General features: G+C 41.1%; 1 pseudogene; it reads right to left on the bottom strand.

Annotated features, from left to right (window-relative positions):
• Window positions 1–12,663: 12,663 nt before the first annotated feature.
• Window positions 12,664–13,843, bottom strand: LOC101002109 (annotated as a pseudogene).
• Between the last annotated feature and the right edge of the window lie 684 nt (window positions 13,844–14,527).

Raw genomic sequence — 14,527 nt, 5'->3', positions numbered from 1 at the left:
CACAGCCAGTATCATACGGAATGGGCAAAAGCTGGAAGCATTCCCCTTGAAAACTGGCGTAAGACAAGGATACCCTCTCACCCCTCATATTCAACATAGTATTGGAAATTCTGACCCAAATCACAGGGTCCTGAGGCGACATTCATCCTCCTCAGCTTACGAAAACATGACGGGATTAAGCTATTAAAGTAAATACAGGCATAGGAAATCACAAGGATATTCATTGGGGAAGTGATAAGTGTCCATGAAATCTTCACAATTTATGTTCAGAGATTATAGTAAAGACAGGTGTAAGAAATTATAAAAGTTTTAATTTTGGGAACTAATAAATGTCCATGAAACCTTCACAATTTATGTTTTTCCGCCACGGCTTCAGCTGGTCCTTCCATTTGGGATCCCTGACTTCCTGCAACACGCCTGGGTAATTTTTGTATTTTTAGTAGAGATAGGGTTTCACCATCTTGGTCAGGCTGGTCTGAACTCCTGATCTCGTGATCCACCTGCCTCAGTCTCCCAAAGTGCTGAGATTACGGGCGTGAGCCACCATGCCTGGGCTTCTGTGAGTAGGTTTTAAAGTACCCAAATACTATTGTATTGGAGTCTGTCTCTTCCTTTAGATCTAGTAATGTTTGTTTTATATATCTGGGTGCTTCAGTATTGGGTGCATATATATTTAGAAATGCAGTATTCTATTGATGAATTAATTGCTTTGTCATTATATTATGATCTTCATTGTCTTTTTACTGTTGTTGTTTTACTGTCTTATCTTTTAAATAGGACATTTAATCCACTCACAGTTAGGGTTATTATTGAGATGTGAGGACTCATTCCTGAAATGAATCCTCTCCATTTTTGTTTGTGTGAGAGAGACTTTATTTCTCTTTCGTTTATGAAAGCTTCCTTGGCTGGGTATAGAATTCTTGTTTGGCAGGTTTTTGTTTTATTTTCCTCTCAGCACTTTGAATATATCATCCCATTCTCTCCTGGCCTGTGAAGTTTCTGCTGAGAAATCCTCTGTTACTCTGATGAAACTTCCCTTGTATGTGACTAGACACTTCTCTCTGCCTTTAACTTTTGACGGTTTGACCATAATGTGACAGGCAGAAGACCTTTTTGGGTTGTTATCTATTTGTGGGTATCTGAACTTCCTTTATCTGGATGTCTAAATGTCTTGCTATACTTGGAAAGTTTTCAGTCATTATTTTGGTAAAAGGTTTTTTATGCCATTGATCTTCTCTTCACCTTCTGGAACAAACAAATCCATATATTTGGTTGCTTTATGCTGTCCCATGTGTCATGTAGACTTTGCATTCTTTTTTATGAGGTTTTTTTTGTTTTGTTTTTGGGGTTTTTTGTTATTGTTGTTTGAGAACATTCCGTGCGCTGTTGAGAAGATTGTCTATTCTACAGCAATTGGATGAAATGCACATATATTTATTGTTTTTTTGTTTTGTTTTGCTTTTTAATTTTTTAAAAAATGAGATGGGGTCTTGCTATGTTGACCAGGCTGGTCTCGAACTCCTGGCCTCAAGTGATTCTTCCACCTCTGCCTCTTAAAGTACTGGGATAATAGGTGTGAGCCACAATGCCTGGTCGTGTTTTTATATCCTTTTGGTTAAATGATCTCTTTATCATTATATAATGGTTTCTTTCTTTTTTTCTCCACACTGTTTTCCATAGTGGCTGTACGAGTTTATATTCCAACCAGCAGTGTAGAAGTGTTCCCTGTTCACCGCATCCATGCCAACATCCATTGTTTTGATTTTTTTTTTTAATTATTATGGCCATTCTTGCAGGAGTAAAGTGGTATCACATTGTGGTTCTGATTTGCATTTCCCTGATCATTAGTGATGTTGAGCATTTTTTCATATGTTTGTTGGCCATTTGTATATCTTCTTTTGAGAATTGTCTATTCATTTCCTTAGCCCACTTTTTGATGGGATTGTTTGCTTTTTTCTTGCTGATTTGTTTGAGTTCATTGTAGATTCTGGATATTAGTTCTTTGTCAGACACATAGATTGTGAAGATTTTTCTCCCACTCTGTGGGTTATCTGTTTACTCTGCTGACTGTTCCTTTTACCATGCAAAAGCTCTTCAGTTTAATTAAGACCCAGCAATTTATCTTTGTTTTTACTGTATTTGCTTTTAGGTTCTTGGTCATGAAATCCTTTCCTAAGCCAATCTCTAGAAGGGGTTTTCCAATGTTATCTTCTAGAATTTTTATATTTTCAGGTCTTATATTTAAGTCCTTGATCCATCTTGAGTTGATTTTTGTATAAGGTTAGAGATGAGGATCCAGTTTCATTTTCCTACATGTGACTAGCCAATTATCCCAGCACCGTTTGTTGAAAGGTTGAAAACCGTTATGTTTTTGTTTGCTTTGTCAAAGATCACTTGGCTGTAAGTATTTGGGTTTTTTTCTGGTTTCTCTATTCTGGTCTATTGGTCTATGTGCCTTTTTAAAAATACCAGTATCATGCTGTTTTGATCGCTATGGCCTTATAGTTTGAAATCAGGTAATGTGATACCTCTAGATTTGTTTATTTTGCTTAGTCTTGCTTTGGCTATGCGGGCTCTTTTTTGTTTCCATATGAATTTTAGAATTTTTTTTCTAATTCTGTGAAGAATGATGGTGGTATTTTGATGGGAACTGCGTTGAATTTGTAGATTGCTTTTGGCAGTATGGTCATCTTTACAATATTATTCTATCCATCCTTGAGCATGAGATGTGTTCCCATTTGTTTGTGTCATCTATGATTTCCTTCAGCATTTTTTGGCAGTTTCCCTTGTAGAGGTCTTTCATCTCCTGGGTTAGGTATATTCCTAAGTATTTTATTTTTTGCAGCTATTGTGAAAGGGGTTGAGTTCTTGATTTGTTTCTCAGTTTGGTTGCTGTTGGTGTATAGCAGAACTACTGATTTGTGTACATTAATTTTGTATCCAGAAACTTTGCTGAATTATTTTATTAGCTCTAGGAGTTTTTTGGAGGAATCATTAAGGTTTTCTGGGTAAACAATTATATCATCAGCAAACAGAGATAGTTTGACTTCCTCTTTACTGATTTGGATGCCCTTGATTTATTTCTCTTATCTGGTTGCTCTGGCTAGCATTTCCAGTACTGTGTTGAAGAGGAGTGGTGAGAGTGGGCATCCTTGTTCCAGTTCTCAGGGGGAATGCTTTCACTTTTCCCCATTCAGTATTATGTTGGCTGTGGGTTTGTCAAAGATGTCTTTTATTACATGGAGGTATGTCCTTTGTATGCCGATTTTGCTGAGAGTTTTAATCATAAAGGGATGCTGGATTTTGTTGAATGCTTTTCCTGCATCTGTTGAAATGATTATGTGATTTTTGTTTTTAATTATGTATATGTGGTGTATCACATTTATTGACTTGAGTATATTAAACCACCCCTACATTCCCGTTATGAAACCCACTTGATCAAGGTGGATTGTCTTTTTGATATGTTGTTGGATTCTGTTAGCTAGCATTTTGTTAAGGATTTTAGCATCTATATTCGTCAGGGATATTGGTCTGTAGTTTTCTTTTTTGGTGATGTCCTTTCTTGGTTTTGGTATTAGGGTGATACTGGCTTCATAGCATGACTTAGGAGGGTTCCCTCTTTCTCTGTCTTGTGGAATAGTGTCAATAGGATTAATGCCAATTCTTCTTTGAATGTTTGGTAGAATTCTGCTGTGAATCTGTCTGGTCCTGGACTTTTTTTTTGTTGATAATTTTTAAATTACCATTTCAATCTTGCTGCTTATTATTGGTCTGTTCAGGTTATCTAATTCTTCCTGATATAAGGTAGGAGGGTTGTATCTTTCCAGGAATTTATGCATTTCTTCTAGGTTTTCTAGTTTATGTGCATTGAAGTGTTCATAGTAGCCTTGAATGATCTTTTGTATTTCTGTGGTATCAGTTGTAATATCTCCTGTTTCATTTCTTATTGAACTTATTTGCATTTTCTCTCTTCTTTTCTTAGTTAATCTTGCTTATGGTCTATCAATTTTATTTATCTTTTCAATGAACCAGGTTTTTGTTTCATTTATTGTTTGTATTGTTTTTTGTTTTAATTTCACTTAGTTCTGCTTTGATCTTGGTTATTTCCTTTCTCCTGCTAGGTTTGGGTTTGGTTTATTCTTGTTTCTCTAACTCCTTGAGGTGTTACCTTAGATTGTCTGTGCTCTTTCAGACAATTTGATGTAGGCCTTTAGGGCTATGAACTTTCCTCTTAGCACTGCCTTTGCTGTATCCCAGAGATTTTGATAGGTTTTGTCAGTATGTCATTCAGTTCGAAGAATTCTTTAATTTCAATCTTGATTTCATTTTTGACCCAATGATCATTCAGAGGCCGGGTGTGGTGGCTCAAGCCTGTAATCCCAGCACTTTGGGAGGCCGAGACGGGCGGATCACGAGGTCAGGAGATCAAGACCAGCCTGGCTAACACGGTGAAACCCCGTCTCTACCAAAAAAGACAAAAAACTAGCTGGGCGAGGTGGCGGGCGCCTGTAGTCCCAGCTACCCGGGAGGCTGAGGCAGGAGAATGGCGTGAACCCGGGAGGCAGAGCTTGCAGTGAGCTGAGATCCGGCCACTGCACTCCAGCCTGGGCGACAGAGCGAGACTCCGTCTCAAAAAAAAAAAAAAAAAAAGATCATTCAGGAGCAGGTTATTTAATTTCAAACTGGTCACCTTCCATCCCACCCCCCTCACCCCCGCCCCAGAGCATGATCCTACCTGCAAATGATCAAAGTTAGTTTTAGAACCACATGAGTAAACAAGCTATTTAGATAAACTACTCTACATTCCTGTTAATTACCCTTGCTATAGCTCAAAGAGGATTAGGCTGCCTTCAGCCCTAACTCTATCCTGAAGCTTTTGCAAAAACTTTTTGGCCTTCCAAGAAGGTTTGTGTTTTATTTTATAATTTTCCCCACCATTCTGATTGAACACCTACATCTCTCCCTTTTCTGTTTTCTGCATCAGGTCTTATGGATTGGAGAGTGCAGATGTATGCAGCAACAGGTTTGTCAGGAGTGGCAGTCATTGCTCTTTTTCTGGCTTTGCATCCTAGAATTAGTAAGTAGCATAAGACAATCATGAGTATAATTAGCAACATTTTTTCTAGTCAAAGAGTGACTCCCAGGGGTGGGGATCTAAACAGGAGAGATGATCTTGCACACCCTTCCATATGGCTGTTTGTTGGGTGTGTAGATCTACAGTGTGAAGGGATTCTAAAATTTTAGTTTTAAGTTGTTTTATGTCTGCTGTTAAATTATCATGAAAGGTTCCCCAGAGGTGTTGTTTCACCTCATCCCAACTGTGCATTGATTGATTCCATGGTAGAGAAGTGACTCACATATGCTTATGCTCCCAGTTGCAGTTTAATTGCTGTTGGAATGCCAGTGCATCTTGTCGCTCCCCACATATTTCAAAGCAGCCTCAAGGGCTTGCAGACATGCAAGAATTTTTTGATCTATACCCTGCTATAAGAGAAGTTCATTAGACACATTTTTGGCCAGGTTATCTACAAAGGCAACTGTTTGTACTGACTCAGTAATAGATGCCACAGCAATGCTAGCAGTTGCTAGGATGACTATGGCTGAGACTATAAAGGCCATAAATGTAGCTATGAGTCTTTTGTGTCTGACCTGGGACAGGGCATGGTCTAAGGTGGCAAGGGCAGAGGATCTTTGCCAATCACATGTCAAATTGACTGGTATGAATGCCTCAGATTGTCTCCTTAATACCATGACACTAGTAATATTTAGATCAGATATATTGTAATTAGTGATACATGAGGCAAACCAAGCCTGTCCCTGCACCTGGGTCACAAATGTGGAGTTTTGGGGTGAAATAGAAATATTGGTTCCCATAAAGAAAACATGGATGGGTAGTGCAAATCAGCTGTAACTGATCAGTATGATGGTTATACTATTGTTACTGGAATTATGATATGCTCCATGCCAGGTGTCAAGGGAGGTGCCAAGATGTCCCAAGTGCCATAAAGTGTCTTGGGGTGGCATGGACTTTACTTGGGGTCTGGGATATTCCATCCCCCCATTGACCCAAATCATAGGCGAATGGGACATGGCTATGAAACTGTGATTGATGCCTTGACAGATGAGGACATCAGTAAGGCTGCCCTGCAAATGGCTGTGGGGACTCCAGTCTAAGATGTTATCATTGCCCAACTGGAGGCTGTGGGTTTGTGCCCCGTGACAGACCTCCCAGCTAAAGTGAAATCCATTACTTTCCCAGTTTTGCCCTTTAGCACAGGAAGGAATGTTTGGGAAAGCAGCATTGATTGCATTACCTGGTTTGAGGCTACCTGCAACTAAGGCTGTTAAGACATTTTCTTTGCCATGATGTGGCCATAATTGTGTTTGGGCAGATACACAGTAAGTGTTAGAACCTTTTTAACTTACACACAGTGGGAAGATGGTGGAGTGATATGTAGTGTTATCTGGCACCTTAGTCTAATGTGTGCCATTACTTAGGGACCCCACTGGGTGTAAATCTATCCCTCCTAGCCAAGCAGTTATGTTATTATAGGCTGGGAAGAGGGTGTCTGCCCAGGTGACAGGGCGAAAGAAAGGTAGGTCTAAGATATGAGCCAGTAGAGTGTAGCAGGTACAGGTTGCAGACAAAGGGAGAGCATAGAAAGGATCAATACCCTACATGAGTTGCAATGTACAACAGAGAGCATAGCAAGGAACAAATTATCTGAAGTAAATGGTGTCTGCGTCCGGAGCAGAATTTGTTCTGTCTCCTGAGTTATTCTCTTCAGCATCCCCCAGGTGACGTCTGGGGCTTGTGTCATCCACGGAAGCCTCATTGTCTGGGGCTGCAGATCCTGCAGGGTCAGTTCCTTCATCTCTGATACCAGGTTGGGTCCTAGCCATGCCATGGTATGGTTTAATGCATCATGCTGGAATCCAAAGAGGACCTGAGGGGGTGTGGACACAAGCATACCCTCTTCCCCACATTAACAATTCATTTGGACCACACCATTCGTTACTGTTTACATCTTTCCATAGAACTGCAGGTTTTATGTCTTGAGAGGTTTTAGCAAAGTGTTTTTCTACTGCTGATTAAAATTTGTCATCTAAATTTAGAAAATTAAGGGTAAATAAGGCTTGTGCCAATAGTGTTGGGGGGTCTTTACTCATACTTCCCCTTTCTGGCTGTTTTCTGAGCATATTTTTAAGGGTGGAGTGGGCACGTTCTACTATGGCTTGTCCTTGGGGGTTGTATGGGTTGCCTGTGGAATGTTGGATATTCCACGTGTGACAAAATTGTTGAAATTGTGAGCTGGCATAAGCTGGACCATTTTCGGTTTTAATTTTTTAATTTTTGTGGGCTGCCCCATAAATGCAAAACTTAAAAGATGTTTAATGACATACTGAGGGGTGTTTGCACTAATTAGATGAGTGTTGGTATCAACAGATACATGTACATATCTAAGTTTTCCAAATGCAGGGACACGTGTAACATCTGTTTGCCATAACTGATGAAGTTCTAATCCTCTAGGGTTAACACCTGTGGAAGAAGGCCAGTGAGCTGGCAATCTGGGCATTGTAGGATAATTTGTTTAGCCAGCCTCTGGGTAAGTTCAAATTGTTTAGATAAGTTTCTTCAATTTTGGTGGAAAAATTGATGTGATTGGGTGGCTTGGTCAAGCAGTGATGTCATAACTTGTAGGTCTTGTTCATTGCCATAAGCCACTGGGCCAGGCAGAAAGCTGTGGGCTTGAATGTGTGTGATAAAAATAGGATGTGTACATTGATCTAGCAATTGCTGAAGTCGAAGAAGAAGAGCACACAGGGTGGGCTTGAGAGTGGACTTAATTAAGGCTGTTTCAGGGTTCTGCAATAAATAGTGTAAGCCAAGTCATTTACAATATTTATGGGCTGAGTGGAAAAAGTCTCCTGATATTGGAAAAAGGCCAATATCAGGGCCCCAATCTCAGCTCTCTGAGTACTAGTAAACCCAGATCAAGTGATTGAATTATGTGGTCTCCACCAGACTGCCGCTTTTCCATGTTTACCAGAACCATCAGTAAACAGTGTTAAAGCATTAGGTATGGGGGAGTGAACTATTTTTGTGGGCAAGATTACCAGGGTATGAGATAAGAAATAAAGGAGTTTATCAGCAGGAAGTATGTGCCCTATTTGTCCTGTGTAATCAGAGAAAGCTATTTGCAGATCGATAGATACTGGCAATACTGCTTCAAATTGCTTCTTACTTAAAGGAATCCTGATGGCATCAGGGTCATAACCTCGTAACTGGGTGATTGCATCGTTTGTGGCCTGAATAGATGATTTTAGTAAGTAACTGACTATAGGAAGATAGTGTTTTAGTCCCGGTATGTCAGCAAAAAACCCATTCTAGGAAGCGTAGCCCGGGGCCACCTGTCCTATTAACCCTGTAGGGGAGTGTTTGGTAAGAAAGATGAACAATTAGATTGAATAGCGTCAATGCAATCTAGCTGCCTCTGAGAGATGGCTTGTTCTATTTCCTCGATTTCCCTTTTTGCTGCAGGGGTTAAATATCTGGTAGAATCCAGGGCTGGATTGCCTTTTAAGATAGAAAACAGGTTTTGTAGTTTATCAGTAGGAATCCCCAAAGTGGAGTGGAGCCAGTTAATATCGCACAGTAATTTCTGATAATCATTTAAGGTGTGTAAGTTGCTAGTATTTAATTTAACCTTCTGAGGTCTTACTGACAAGAAAGTTAGTATGTACCCAAGATATTTCCAAGGAGAGGACATTTGTACTTTTTCAGGTACAATGATTAAATCTCTTAGCTGTGTATTCTTTACGACAGAGGACTATAAATTTAAAAGTATTGGCTCCGTTGGGGCTGCTAGTAGAAAATCATCCATAAAATGAATAATCTTGCAATCAGGAAATTCTTTTCTACTAGGGAGCAAGGCTTGATTTACATGATACTGACACATGGTAGGACTATTTATCATTCCATGAGGAAGCACTTTCCAATGAAATTGACAAGCTGGCTTTTCTTTATTGATAGCTGGTATTATAAATGCGATTTTTTCTCTGTCCTGTTCTGCTAGGGGAATCATATGAAAACAATCTTTTAAGTCAATAATGATTATAGGCCAATCTTGAGGAATTGCCGTGGGGGAAGGGAGTCCCTGCTGAAGGGGTCCCATAGGTTGCAAATTGGCATTAATAGCACATAGGTCATGCAAAAGTCTTCATTTCCCAGACTTTTTGGGAATGACAAAAATGGGTGAATTCCAAGGGCTGTTAGATAATTCAACATGCCCAGCTTTCAGTTACTCCTCAACTAATTCATGGGCCCTCTGTAATTTCTCTCCCTTCAGAGGCCACTGTTCTACCCAAATCGGATGTTGAGAGAGCCACGTCAGGGGTAGGGGAGGAATAATAACAGTGGCCATTGTTAGAAAGGAGTCTGCAGAGTAACCCCCCATTGGGCTAATAGGTCCCATCCCCAAAGATTAACAGGGATGGGCATGATTAGAGGTTGTATAACTACCTTTCTTCCTTCTGAATCACAGCATGTTAGGGGGTGTGTGCTCTGCCTGGCCGTGTGTGCCTCCATGGTGCTGACAATTTTCTGTTTCTTAGTGACCCAAAGCCAAGTTTCTGACAAATTTTGATCACTAATGATTGAAATGTCCACCCCTGTGTCCAATAAGCCAGTAAAATTCTTATTTCCAATTTTTTCATGGGTCCCTGATCAGTGATTAATTGATTCCAATATACTGCTGTGTCTCCTGTGCTCCCAAAACTTCCCTTTCCCCTTTCCTTTCCATAGGCATTGGGGACCCAGTGTGATAAAATCAGTAACTGAGCTATCTTTGACCCAGGGGGAAGAATATGCAGACCTTTACAGTCCATCATAACCAATATCTCCCCCTGATAATCACTATCAATTACCACGGTGAGCACATTAATTCCTTTACTGGATAGGCTAGACCACCCCAGGACTAATCCCAGAGGCAGCGGACCCCAGATCCCAGTTGCAACCCTTTTAAGGTCTTTTCCTTCTTTTAGCACTAATTCGCTGGGGCAGAGTAAGTCCAGTCCTGTGTTCCCAGTGGTGGCTGCTCTGAGAGAGAGGACTGTGGGCTTCCCATCTGACTGAGGAAAGCTGCTGGCATTGCTCCAGCTGGGAGTGGGGCCTGGGGCTGGCCCCTCATGAAATTGCCTGACTGGTTTTTTATGGGGTTGGTGTTTTTTATCAAATTTAGACCTGCAATGTTTTGCCCAATGTTTCCCCTTCCTACATCGGGGACATATAGAAGGGGGTTCTTTCCCTGAGTTACTGTGGTCTCTACTATGGGGGCATTCCCTCTTTATATGACTTGGCTCTCCACATAGAAAACAATTTGGGTTTCTTTCCCTTTTCACTTTAGGAGGCCTTAATGCCATAGTCAATATTTTGGCTTTGTGTGTCTCGGTTCCTACCAGCTGACACGCTCATATAAGCTCCCCGACTGTGGCTGCCTTTCCTCTGATTGCCTGCGGGCAAACCACATTAAGTTTCAAAAGTCAATTGCAACAATAAGATATCAGCAGCTTGGGTGTGACTAATTTGTCTCTTAATTGCCTGGATTAACCAATTGATAAACTCAACAAATGGCTCCCGAGGCCCTTGTCGAACATTTACGAAAGATCCCTGTTGAACTCCGCTTTTGGGAATTCGGTCCCAAGCCCTGAGAGCACACACAGACACTTGAGCATAGGCCTGGGGATCAAAATCTAGTTGTTGTACATTGGCATGAGGACCCCTCCCCTGGAGCAGATCAGTTGTTATGTCTTACCCGGCTGCCTGATTCTGCTTGGCTTGTTCGCACCACTCATTGTATTCTGCCTTCCAGAGGAGGTATTGGCTAGGCTCCAAAGTTGTTTTAGCTAGCATTGACCAGTCCCATGGGGTCATACGGAAGTGGCCTTTCAAGGCCTCAATCATTCCTTTCATAAATGGGCTAGCGGCTCCATTTTCTTTAATGCTTTTTCTTAGCTCTTTATAAGCGTTAAAAGAAACGAGTTTATGTACCTGATTGCTATGTCGGTCTTGCGTTACTGGGCAGGCTAAAAGCTCCCCCTCTAATGCTGCTTGCTTAAGACAAGGCCCCATAGCTGGAATGTGTTTCTTGTCTTTTTTCCTACTTATTGGAGGAAGGGGCTCAGGCAAAACCTCCATTTCCTCTTTGTTATTTTGGCCTGGTGATAGTGGGGCTGAGGGAAAAGGAGGCAGCAAGGCAGGTGATATTTCCTCCTCCTTCCCCTTTTTAGACTTTTCTGTGTCTAATGGGACCAAAACTGTCCTTACTAGAGCCCATAGTGTTAAAGATGATGCTGGGACCTGTTGCCCTTGTGCATAATGCTGTTTAAGATTTCTCCCTACTTGTTCCCCGAGTTCTACATGTAGCATGCCTTCTTTCGGGAGCCATGGATTATGGTTTACTACAGTTTGCATTAGGTCTCTTAACTGAGCCTGGGAAACTGAGGCTCCACTAGCCTTAAGCAGCTGTTTCAACACTTTTATATACTGTTTCTGATGAGCTGATAACTGTTGTCCCATGATGAAACCTCAGCCTGAATAATCTCCCCTGAACTTGGAGATCCCAAGTGGGCACCAATGACTTACTGATTACTCACTGACCACATGGTCCTTTTCACTTTTGTTTTCGAGGGGTCTGTCGTGCTTCCTTCACAGTGTTGGTCACAGCGGGGTCACCACCTGTGTGGGTCTGTCCTGCAGACCCTGACTCAACGATGGATGAATACGTACACGGACACAGATATTATGCTTGTCATTCCAGCTGAGGGTTCAGGCCACTTACAGACTCTAAGAAGGGTGCTGTCACCCGCGGCCCTGACTCTCTGGCCCTCCCAGCATTTATTCATTACATATTAAATGACAAAAGTCTCAGGTAAACACCATTAGAGGGTAATCAACCTGGTCGCCTTCCTCCAATCCCCTCCCTACAGAGCACTATGCTGCCTGCAGATGATCAAAGGTTAGTTTTAGAACCACATGAGTAAACAAGCTATTTAGATAAACTACTCTACATTCCTATGTTAATTACCCTTGCTATAGCTCAAAGAGGATTAGGCTGCCTTCAGCCATAACTCTATCCTGAAGCTTTTGCAAAAACCTTTTGGCCTTCCAAGAAGGTTTGTGTTTTATTTTATAATTTTCCCTACCATCTTGACTGAACCCCTAGAGATTTCCAGTTTTATTCCACTGTGGTCTGAGAGAGTGCTTCATATAATTTCAATTTTCTTAAATTTATTGAGGCTCGTTTTGTGGCCTATCATATGGTCTATCTTGGAGAAAGTTCCATGCACTGTTGAATAGAATGTTTATTCTGCGATTGTTGCATGGAATGTTCTGTATGTATCTCTAAGTCCATTTGTTCCAGGGTATAGTTTAAATCCATTGTTTCTTTGTTAACTGTCTTGATGACCTGTCTAGTGCTGTCAGTGGAGTATTGAAGTCCCCACTATTATTGTGTTGCTGTCTATCTCATTTCTTAGGTCTATTAGTAATTATTTTATAAATTTGGGAGCTCCAGTGTTAGGTGCATATATGTTTAGGATTGTGATATTTTCCTGTTGGACATGTCCTTTTATCATTATATAATGTCCCTCTTTGTCCTTTTAAACTGCTGTTGCTTTTTTTTTTCCTATTAATCATGCCACATTATTTTTAATTATGTACAAAGATTTAACATGTCACCCAAGGACCATTTCAGCCACTGCTCTATTTGGCCCCCAGTCTTTTGTCTCTCTCTTCAGCAATAGTGAGACAGATACCATTTCCTCAGGGAAGAGAAATCCATGGTTTGTTGCCCTTGCCAATTACAAAAATGTTGGAAAGTTGAGTGGCAAAGCTGGTGCCATTGACATCTTTCACGTGAACCACGTCAAAAGATCCAGGGTGCCTCTCTCTGTTGGTGATCATACCAGTTCTTCCCAGGATAGCACCTCCAGTCACCACACATAGGTTACCAGTGTACCAGTGTCAAACTTGATGAAACCAGTAATCTTGCCAGTCTCCAAATCAATCTGAATGGTATCATTTACCTTGATGAGGGGATCAGGGTAGTGGATGCTGCGAGCATCACGAGTCACCAGATGAGGGATTTCTTTTGTGCCCGCAAAGATTTTTCTCACTTTGCCCCATTTGTACTTAGCTTCCTCAGGTGTAATACGATGTACAGCAAAGTGACCCTTGGTGTCATAGGTCAGATAGAAATTATCTCCCATCTTGTCAATGCTGATGACATCCATGAATCCAGCAGGGTAGGTTATATCAGTTCGGAACTTGCCATCAACCTTAATGAACCCCTGCATGCAAATCTTTACTTCATCTCCTGTCAGGGCATTCTTAAGTCTGTTCCTTAGGAAAATGATGAGGGGGAGACACTCTCTCAACTTGTGATGGCTGGTGGATGGACAAGGAGCAAACACACTGGTCAATTTATCCAGCATCCAATGTTTTGGAGCTGCGACCCACTTCAGATGCTTCTTGGGACCACAAGCCATGGCTGCATTAGGCAAGGAAAGAGGACCTCTCTCTTCCAGTGTGCGTAGAAATTCTAAACTGCTGTTACTTTAAAGTTGGTTTTGTCTGATATAAGAATAGCTATTCCTTCTTATTTTTGGTGTCCATTTGCATGAAATGTCTTTTTCCATCCCTTTACCTTAAGTTTATATGAGTCCTTATGTGTTAGATGAATCTCTTGAAGGTAGCAGGTGGTTGGTTGGCGAATTCTTATCCATTCTGCCATTCTGTATCTTTTTTTTTTTATTTTTAGATGGAGTTTCGCTCTGTTGCCCAGGCTGGAGTGCAATGGCATGATCTCAGCTCACTGCAACCTCCGCCTCCCGGGTTCAAGCAATTCTCCTGCCTCAGCCTCCTGAGTAGCTGGGATTACAGGTGTGTGCCACTACAACTGGCTAATTTTTGTATTTTAGTAGAGATGGGGTTTCACTATGTTGGTCAGGCTGGTCTCAAACGCCTGACCTCGTAACCCGCCCAACTCAGCCTCCCAAAGTGCTGGGATTACAGGTGTGAGCCACTGCACCTGGCCCATTCTGTTTCTTTTAAGTGGAGCATTTAGGCCATTTACATTCACTGTTAGTATTGCAATGTGAGATACTATTCCCTTCATTGTGTTATTTGCTGCTTGTATACCTTGGGTTTTTGTTTTTGTTTTTTAAGTTGTATTTTTGTTTTGTAGGTCCTGTGAGATTTATGCTTTTTAAGAGGTTCTGTTTTGATTTGTTTGCCGGATTTGTTTCAACATTTAGAGCTCCTTTTAGCTATTCTTTTTATATATATATATAATTATATACATGTATATAATTATTGTTATTATACTTTAAGTTCTAGGGTACATGTGCACAATGTGCAGATTTGTTACATATGTATACATGTGCCATGTTGGTGTGCTGCACCCATTAACTCTTCATTTACATTAGGTATATCTCCTAATGCTATCCCTACCTCTTCCCAACCCCA

This window comes from Papio anubis, chromosome 5, assembly GCF_008728515.1.
Source record: "Papio anubis isolate 15944 chromosome 5, Panubis1.0, whole genome shotgun sequence".
Classification (NCBI taxonomy): domain Eukaryota; kingdom Metazoa; phylum Chordata; class Mammalia; order Primates; family Cercopithecidae; genus Papio; species Papio anubis.
The sequence above is the reverse complement of the archived record's forward strand: the minus strand, read 5'-3'. Positions and strand labels throughout refer to the sequence as shown.